This window comes from Lepidothrix coronata, unplaced genomic scaffold, assembly GCF_001604755.1.
Source record: "Lepidothrix coronata isolate B3197 unplaced genomic scaffold, Lepidothrix_coronata-1.0 Scaffold18, whole genome shotgun sequence".
In the NCBI taxonomy this organism is placed as follows: domain Eukaryota; kingdom Metazoa; phylum Chordata; class Aves; order Passeriformes; family Pipridae; genus Lepidothrix; species Lepidothrix coronata.
The window spans coordinates 5047219-5057600 of NW_016690198.1; the positions used below are offsets into that span (position 1 = coordinate 5047219).

Below are 10382 nucleotides of genomic sequence, written 5' to 3' on the forward strand. Positions count from 1 at the left end.
AGTGGCATGTGGGAGTTGGTGGGAAGCAGAGCTCAGAGTGGGCTGTGCAGCTTCTGCTGACCTCTATACTTCTGCTAGCACCTGTGGCAGCTCAGTTAAAGCTAACCTGGTGTCTGTTTGCCAAACCATGGTCACTACACGGGCTATGGTGGAGGCTTGTTCTCAAAACACAATGAAGCTTTTCTCTCTGGAGACAATGAGATTTACATGCATTAGCTGTGTGGTTTGTCTCTGCTCTCCCACTTGACTGTGGAAACTGCTGTTTTATCCATTCAGCATTAATGCATCTGGATCTGAAATACTAGCCATGTGTCTGTGAACTAACAACACAAGGCTTTAACCTGATAACTGGGCTGTACTTACTACTTGCTGCTTGGAGGACAGAATAGTGAATATGACATCTGGCAGTTGGGGATTTGTTCAGAGACCTGAAAACGGTGAAAAAATGGCTCAGTTTATATTATGCTATATGTATTATTTTTCATAGCATTTTAATTTTCCAATTTTTTTCTTAGTTATTTCCTTGATGTTAACCATTAAGGAAGAAGCCTTTGGTAGGACCATTCTACCGGGGGAAAATTCTTTCTGCTGGCCTCATAAATGTAAAGGTCTCTTTTGGTCTTCTGATCTTCAAACAGTGGAGAGAAAAATGTCACTTTTTTGGGGGAGCAGTAGGTGTAAAACATTACAGCAGCGCTGCTGCTGAAGTAAGTTGTAGAAACCTTGAACAGTATCAAGACAAATGGTTAACTATGACAATGTACTCTAGGAGATGTTGATATAATTGTCAAAACATTTGAGGTATGCCCAACAGACATAATGACTAGTTCACACTGGTCACATTGGTCTTTGAATATTGCTCAGATTAATGCAGTTTGGTGGAAATTTGTTTCCTCTAAATTAAAGAAATGATAGTACATTGAGTTCAGTGTAATTCTAGGTTGGAGGTACTTCATAATAACAAGTAGAATCTACTACTGTTGCTTTCTTGTAAGCCTAGATAACATCTTTTGATTTAGAAACAATTAGAAGTATTTCTAATTGTGGCGACAGCGGCAACAATATACAGAATATTTTCTAGTTGTTAATTGAATGCATTATCATCAAACTGTACTTACTCAGATAGCCAAAGATAGTTTAAGCAGCCTCTAAATTTATGACCAAATTGCTGCCCTGAGAATAAATACTGCTTGAAAACCTTGGCCCCTTTCACCTTAGTGAAGCAGAGCAGAGTGCTGGCAGCTGTAGTTAGTGCCACCCATGTTCTCCTCAGGACTGTCAGCTCCTCTAGACTTGCTTTTCCTGGATCGGTTTGCTGCCTATGTCTTTGTGATCTCACCTTGCTGCTTCCAGCTTAGTGCAACTAAACCTCATGACTAAATAATAGGTGTGGTTATACTATTAGGTCTTTCCCATGTGTGTCCTGTTGCTTTTGGTCTCAGGCTTGTGCTGCTTGGATCCAAAAATTCATGGGTATAGCAACAGCTACCCATGTCTGGGGATTGTGTGAAACCCAATATAAACCAAAATGAGTGATATTAGTGGCATCTCTTGTTTTCATGCTGAAATTTTTGATACGGTTGTTTACTTTCTCTTTCTGTCCTCCAAAATAGTTTTATCTCAAACTGTGTCTTCTTTGTTTGTTTGGGAGCAGGAGGTGTAGATACTTTAGAGTTCAGACCTTTGCTCTTAAAGTCAAATGCACATCATAAAAATTATTTAAATTAATTTGTGAAATTTCAAATGTTGTGAATTATCTACATTTATTTGAGCAGTCCTGTGCAACAGTTTATGTCATGAAATTAAGTAAAACATGCAGCAGTTTTGTCAATAGTATTTGTAGAACAACATAAATAGCTTCTAAGAAAGGAAATGCGAATAATGAAGTCATTTATCAACTATATTTAACTGAGATAAAATTAAATGCCTTTATTGAGGGATTGTAATTTAATATTTATCTATATTGTGCCTACCATAGTGAGGTCATACTTTTTGACAGTGTAAGCTTTAAACAGCAGTTAAACACAGGTTCTTGATTATAAAGGGTCTGTAAAAGCATGTAGGTAGATACAGTCATTTTGCTGCTCTGACTGACAAAAATACTCAAGAATTACCTGGACTGTGGTAATTGTTTACAAAACAAAAGCATGTGTTAAAGCACTTGAAGATTACAAAACACTTTAACATGGAATTTGAAGTGATATATGGGATAAACTAGCGTTTAAATGTTTCTAGATAATGAGATTTGCTCAACAACAATTTAAGTGCTTGGGGAAAAATCAGCAGGGATCCTTTAAATTTCTTAAAAATTTGCTTTTTACAATGGGATAGCAGTTTTTATACTTGTAGTTTTCTCTGTATTTTTTTTAATGAGTTGCACTTCAGTAGCCAATGATTTACATACAATGTGATAGATGAAGTAGAGTGATACGAAGAATGTGCAGGTACTCTAATCAGTTTGTGGAGGAAAGTCTGCCTACAACCTGCATGGCAGGTTTTACTTTATTTACAGCAGAGAGGTGGTGGTGCTTGTTTAGTTCTGTGCCCTTCATATCTTGCTCAATTTGTTCAGCCAAGCAGCAAAGCAGCATGTTTCAACCTGGAGGAAGGATCTGAGTGCAGAGGTGGAAACCAGATCCTTTCCTGATCCACCATTTTACCTTTTCTGGTATATGGAATGACTTATACAAGGTTCAGATAATACATCTTCTGCAAAAGCTTGGGGTTTTACACCTCTCCCTGAGCACTCTTACACAGTTGCAGAGGCTGTAGAAGGCATTCTGTGGCAGATGGCAACTGGGCCAGCTGCTGCATTTACTGCTGTTTCCACTGCACGTCTACTTCGGATGAAAGCCACTCTTATTTTTGCTGCCTTTTCACTAGTCATCCTCCAAAATATTTGTGGATGGTTAGTGTTGATTTTGTATACAAATAGAGTAATCCATAATTCCTGTCTTACTTGGGTGCATTGGAACGTGCAGTCATCCTTTCCTTTGCAAGATAACCCAGGCAAAAAAGGTGAGAGGGGCTGTGGTGTATAGCCAGAGCCAGCAGTCCTCTGCTTTGCTTGTCTCTAAACTCAGCACCAGACAGCCAAACTGCATAAAAGAAATTGGATAGAATAGGACATTAGCCAAATATTAGGCAACAAGATGATGTTGCTGTATAAAGGTAACAGGGAACACTGAATGGAGAAGCAGTAGTGTCAGACTGTGTACATCTTGACTCCTGTAAAGCCTCAGTAAGAGAGGTGTGTAGGTTTGTGCTGACTGTAGGATTACTGTGATAGCTGTGACATTAGTTTTGTTAACTCCTCAGAATCACAGAATCACAGAATACTCTGAGTTGGAAGGGACCTACAAGGATCATCGAGTCCACCTCTGAAGTGAATGGCCACTACAGGGATTGAACCCACAACCTGGGCATTATTAGCACCAGGCTCCAACCAACTGAGCCAATTCTCAACCAGAATGGACAATATTTTAATGAAAAGCTTAGCAAAGCGATTATATATTGGACAATATTTGCAACAGACGCATTAATCATAAAATACTGCTTTGAGGAGAAAAAGGTATTGGTAGGTTACTTTTAATATTGACACACTACCTGAAGGCCAAGAACAATGAGTATGTTTGGGGGAAGATATTTTTCCTTGGCAGAGTTAGTTTGTTTTAACCTCTATATTATTCTTCATGTCTTCTGCTTTTCTCTCTTGCCTGAAGCATTTTATCCATCTATTTTCTCTTACTTCCTCCAGCCTTGACAGTGCTATGATTTTGTTCCATGTATGCATTTGGTTAAATGCTATTTGGATTATTTTTTTTTTAATTTAAACATACCTGATCACCAGTTCTGAGGGACTTAGCACTATTAGTACTTACCTAAGTTGTTGAGGTCCATAATCAGATTTCAGACTTTTTTTTTCCATCTGTCACGCCTGCAAAAAGATCCTGCAAAGGTTTTATTAGCTGTGGAAGGTGGTGACACAGAATACTGCTGCATTTCCTGTTAAAATATTCTGCTTTCAGAAGCATGTCTGTGACAGCACAAACATCAGCATGGAAATCTTTCTTTCAATATAGGTCCAGCTGCAGACCTATATACCCTTTTCAATGATAACTTTGTGTTCCTCTACAACCATTGCAGAAGTGTATGGATGACTCTATTATGTTCTTTCAGTGTCTTTTTTTCGTTGTGCCTTAGTTATTTCTGAGAGATTACATAAAAGGAGATTTTTGTTATCTACAGTAAAATGTAAATGTAATCAATTCTGAGTGAAGAACATTTTAAATTGACTTTCTTCTGAATCCTGTTCAGTAAGTCCAGTTCTTGCAGCATGATACTATTCTCCCTGGTGATCTGAAAAATATTCAAGACAGCTGGCTTGTCCCTGTGAATATTATTTCTTGGAAAGGAGACAGTAGTGAAAGGACACAGATCATTTACTCTTAAATCTGTGTTCAAGCAGAAGCAAGAAGTTAGTCCCTCTGGATTTCTATTGGTGCAAGCAGAGGAAAGAGACTGCTAACCTGAGACACAGTCATTGAAGGAGATGATTCACAAGTCAAGAGAGGCTCAACATTTCTAGGAGGCTGCCTCGGTTTGAGACAATTTGGAGGTGCAGAGACCTCGAATAGAAGTCTCCTTCCTCTGATTCAATACCCCTGCTTCTCTCCAATACAGAGAGAGAGAGAGAGAGAGGGATATCAAATATGCCCAGATGTAAGTGAAAAAACCCCACAAAACTCTTTATCAAGAAGAATGCTAAACAATATTGATAAGACTGGATTGAGCTAACCAGAAAAATTCCCAAGCTCCCGCCCACCAGACCAAAATGAGATGGCAGCTGGCCTCCACCCCCATAAAAACCTGGCAGGAATTGTTTGGAGGGTCAGTGCTGGAGTGAGGCTGCAGTGCTGGCACAGGCAATTGGAGAAGGGCTGCGACTGGAAGGACCCACAAGACACTCTCTGGGTCCAGTAATGAGACCTGATCACTGTAACTCTGATGGTGGTTGTATTCCTGATCCACTGAGGTGGTGCTGGTGGTGGTAGGGGCCTGACTGGTACAAGTCCCGTGGAGTGAGGGAAGGAGACCCTTGACCAACTGAGTGAAGTCCAAGTGTGGTCTTTTACTGGGCTCAGGGTAGGTGGGAACACCTCTGGTATCTCCTCAGGAGTTCTTCACTGGATGATTAATGCTAGATCACAGGACATTTCAAGAGTCTTTGACACCTTCTAAGCACAGATGGATCCATTATGGCCATCAGTAGAGACGAATATCTTCAGGTCATGTGAGTTGTCCTGATGTCTCCCTAGGGGAGCACCCAGCTCGTAGCCTGAGGTGGCAGGTGTGCACGCCCTCTGAGTGGACCTCTGAGTCATCAGCCTTCCAGTCTTTTCACACTGGTGGATAATTCCTCTCCTAGGAGAGTACCACCCTTATCTTAAGTCCCTCCCCACAGTCTAAATTAGTAGGCATATTTGGAGAAAAGAGAAAAGGTGGATACCAGAGTCTTTGTGCAACCCAGGACAGAGAGAGAGGCAAAATGCAGATGGACATAGGGTGGTTTGAATAGGGCATGCAACACAAGCAGTAACAGGACAATAGTCCAAAGAGCAGTAAGTGTGTCTCCATTCTCTGGGTCACTCTCCACCACCCTAAAGAAGCTGCTTTGTTTCTTGAAGGTGAATGTGGCAGTGAATATAAACGAGACCCTCCTGGGACTATGGAAAACGGAGAATCCTTTATTAATGGCTGAACAAGTTCTTGCATTTGAAAAAGGCACAGTAACAAAACATGGGGGGGCCAGCACAGTCCTATCCAATCACTTTAAAACTTCTTCCCGGGACATTTCTAATCGGTCATCTTTTCGCGGGCTTCCATCAGAACTTCAACTCCCAGCGTACACCGCGACCATTACGCAACAAGCATCCCGCATTAACTCACTCATAACCCCACACATCCACTGTTTTTATTAATTAAAACAAAACTGAAACCATACAAAAACAATACAACTTAGCACTTAAACTTTAAAACAGCCTTATTATGAGCACTTACTAAACCAAGAACTTGTCTTTAAAATCTTTACTAAGACTACCTCTCCTCATAAAAAACCAAGGGTTATAATGTTAAATTTGAGGAAACCAAGATTTATAATATTAGATCTAAGGAAACCAAAATTTGTAAATTTGCTTTAAATCTAAGGGTTATATATATAACTAAAATTGAGCATGTCAAGCCTTTAAGAAAATAAAATAATGTAATTGCATCTTAAAATACATAAATAAGTTTAAAAATTCACATTCTTACTAACTCAAACATACACACGCACATCCGCACACACCTGGCGGCCTCCCATTCAAACCATCACACACACGACCTCAAAAACCCTATCCTTATGCATTTTAACCATAAAACAAAGATTTAACAGCAACTTAGTTTCCTAATTCTTTGGTCTCCAGCATGTCAATTGGCGTGTCTAAAAAATATCTCACCTAACTTGATAAAGAGGTGATCTCTAGTATATCAATTGATATGTCTGTGTGGTCTGATAATGAGACAATGTAAGGCCTCAGACACTGAGAGCGAACCCACTGCAGCTGGGTACCTGTGGACACAGATGCATACCCCCTTGCTGCAGCGGTTATCTCCATCAGGCAGTAGTGACAATAGAGAACAACTCTTGCAACAGGACAATTTCTCCCAGATTTGTAGAGGAAAAGGCCGCACCAGGACCTCCTGCATTCAGCTGATGAAGTCCTCCATCTTCACCTGAATGTCCAGGTTGGTGATGTTGTCACTCTCCTGGAGTCTGGCCTTGGCTTTCTGAACAATCAAGTCCATCCAGTCACTGAGGGAGCTCTGCAGGTGGCTCCTGTGTTAGGCTTTGGTAACTCATCATCAGCAAACTCAAGTACTGCAGCATCTTATCCCATCTTTGCCATGTTGCTGTTTCATCCTCAAAATGCAGTAGCACAGAGCAGTGGCTCAGGAAATACAGGATCATCTCCAGAGACATGGATGAGGTTGAGGACACATCACAACTGTGCTGGAACAACAGCTCTAGCAGTCTGCAGTGCAGGAGCTGGCTCTCCTGTTTAATAAAGCATCCCTTTGGCCCCTCAGGGGGATATTCAGTATAAATGGGAATATCTCATCTGCAGTCTTACGGGAGCTCCAGGTGGGAGATCTGTCCACTTCTACTGTGATGGACAACATCCGCTGGAGCAGGAGCATCACCTTTTGGACAAAGAAAGCTGTCGGACCTTGTATGCTGGCCAGACTTGGTGCAGATGAGCTGTGTTCAGCCCTGGCTTCTGCTGAAGAGGAGGGAGTTTCTTGCGGCTGCTCTTGGGACTGGCAGAACCCGACTCCTGTAATAGCTGCAACCAACCATTTGACCACTTCCTTAACATTGTTGAAGCACATGTCACACAAAAGCACTTTCTTGGCAATAGACTTCTGCAGCAGATGCAACCTCAGATTCTTCTGCAAGTCATCCTCCAGGGTCTGCACCACGTACTGCAGGAAGAGAAGCTGGTCGGGGGGCTTTTCCCTGTCCTGCATGATGAATTTCAGCAGCATCCAGTCCCATCCCACTGTGGCAGTGTTGGCTGGATGGAGCATTTGGATCTTCAGCAGCAGCATGTAGGTGTCCTTCAAGATCTCCTCTTCATGGGTATTCAACAGGACCTGTCTGATCAGGTGGGACATGATACCTTTGGGGGGACAGTGCTGGCAGGAGATGAACCCATTCAGGAGATGCAAGGTGCCCTCCAGGAAGTTCTCCTCCATGGTGGTGCACACTATACTCAGCTTCCCTCTGAGGATGAGCTCAGGTTTCTGCTGTGTTTCCCTATTGGATGCTATGCCTTGGAAGAAGATGTGCTGGACTCCACTCCTCCTGAAACTGTGCAGTTGGTCCAGCCAGGCCTTGCTGTCAGCGTCGCTCCTGGATGGGGTCACTTGCTAGGTTGGTTCATGTGGTAGTAAGTCACTTGTTTCCAGCAAAGACCCTTCCCTGGGCCTGTGGGAAGGGTTGGGGCGGGGCTCAGCCTTGGGGGGTGGTCCCTTTCCTGGCAGAGCTGGGGAGGCTCTGCCTCTGGGCCATCAGCTTTCCAGATACTGTTACTGCCCAGGCTGGGGGGCACTGAGTCCTGCTGCATGTGGGCAGGGAACCCAGGTCACTGTTAAAGCTGGTAGTGCTACATTCCTGCTGCAGGAGCTGTGGCAGCTGGAGGCATGACTTATGGTCACACATGGGTCACAAACAACCCATGAAGGTTGACTGGCTGTGTGTGTGCCTCCATGTTCAGCTGTGCACATTTGGATCTCATCTGTGGTCTGAGTTATACTGTCTTCCACTATGCAAACTGTGTTTTCTGTGATTCTGTTACACAAATAAATTGTTCTGACACCTTGAAAGAGTGGTGAGCTATTTTCCTGTCCTTGATTATCTCTGCAGGAGGAAAGTAGAAAGCCAGAACACTCCAATTACATCAATTTTACAGCATCTCCATGTGTCTGAGTTACTAGTTACTGTTTTAACTCCCTTGTGTAACATGTGTATACTGTATTCTGAGTTTTCAAACTCACAGGCTTATGATGTTTCTGTCCCTAACAGAAGCATCATTATTCTTACCCCACTTTGGTGAAACTTTGTACTTACTTGCATATACGCCAGGTAAGCACATTATCACCAGCCATCTCTGCAGTGCTCCCTGGTGAAACCTTTGAATTCTGGCTTCATTGGCTGTAGACAGCACTGGCAGTCAGAGCTCCTCAGGAACTTCTTGACTTCCCTAGCCCTTTAATTAATCATTTATTTTTCTCCTTATTCATATCCATTATTTTTTCTAGGCAGTATTATTTTGGTTTAAGATTAATTTGAAAGGTGTGATTTAGCTGAAAACAATTGTGAGAAAGAAGGAGGGCATGACTCCAAAAACTACTTGTGTCACAAAGTGCAGTGTTATTTTGGCTTTCTTTGCTTACTAATTATCAATTTGATGATGGATCTCAGAACTTTTTGTTATGTTTCATTCTTCCTTTTTATCACAGTTTACAAGCTGAAGTAGGTGACAGGATGTTTGCCTTTTCTTTACAAAGTTTAATCTTTTGTAAAGCAGTTACATTTAATTAAAAAAAAAAAGTCAATTTGTTCTGACTTAAAGCTGTATTCATAAGCAAGAGTTTGGTTAAAACTATCAAATTATCTAGCTGTTGATATGAAAAATGTCTAGCTCCTGTTTAGAGGTGAAAAAAATATTTCCTTTAACTGTATTTTAAACATTATAAATAGCTGTGGTACAACTTTGTGAAAGCAGAAGTGAGTAATCTTGTCTGTTTCTGCTCTCTCCCTCCTCTGCAGTTTTTGAAAAACTGCATTAGGATGGGATTTTGGGTCTTCAGAAGACAGGAAATAATACCGATTAAAAAAAATAGCAATAGGAACAACACATTTTCTGGACTCTACGCTGCCTGTTCCATAAATATCTGACTTTCTAGATGGCTGGCAAAATAGCCTGTGATGTCTTCCAAGTTAGTTAAGAGAAATCTCAGTTGTAACTCTGCAAACCCATTCAGCATTTCAGACCCAACATTGCTTTTCTTTAATGTGGTATCAGGCAAGAGTCCTTCGTGTGATATGGTGTGATCAATCCACTCACAGAAATTTAGTACTCTGCTTGAAAATATTAGGATATTTGTTTTCTCACGTTCCAGAGGGAAACATAGACCTATATCTGATGTTGTTCTCAACATCTGTTTCAAATATTTTTTGAGAGAGTTCTCTCTATTTTTATGGTAGCTTGTAATGATTAACCTTTCATGCATGGATACTTTTATGACAGTAAACGAAGGGATAATATGGCTATATAAGACTATGTCAGCTGCTGTTAAAAGCTGCAGCTTGGGGTGTGAGGTGTTTTTCCAAAGCTGCTGTCTGACCTTGATTTTTGGTCATAGATGAAGTGTTTAATCTCCCTAAACTTCATGACCCCTCAGTCATTCAGCATTAGGCAATACTTTGTAGCACTGAAACATTTTCCTGTAATCCTCTAGGTTTAATTTATTAATTTTCTTCCTTCCACTTAGAAGAATATTGATCAATGGCATTTATTTACCAACAGGATAGACACATCTAGATTTCTGAAGATTTACAAATGCTCTAATTGTTCCCATTTCTAGGGCATTCAGTGTTGCCATCGATCAGTAACACTAATGCCTTTTTCAATGTAGTCATTTTTATATGATAAACCTCACTAGAGCCTCTCAAGAGTGGAAAGGTATTTTTCATATTGCTCTGCATCCAACTTGTGTTGAAAGCAGAGGATGATACTACCTGCAGAAACTCCAAATGTTTCACAGAGAATAAGAAG

The 10382-nt window shown here is 41.2% G+C and overlaps 1 pseudogene; it reads right to left on the reverse strand.

Annotated features, from left to right (window-relative positions):
* Positions 1-6655: 6655 nt before the first annotated feature.
* On the reverse strand, positions 6656-8168 carry LOC108493615 (annotated as a pseudogene).
* Between the last annotated feature and the right edge of the window lie 2214 nt (positions 8169-10382).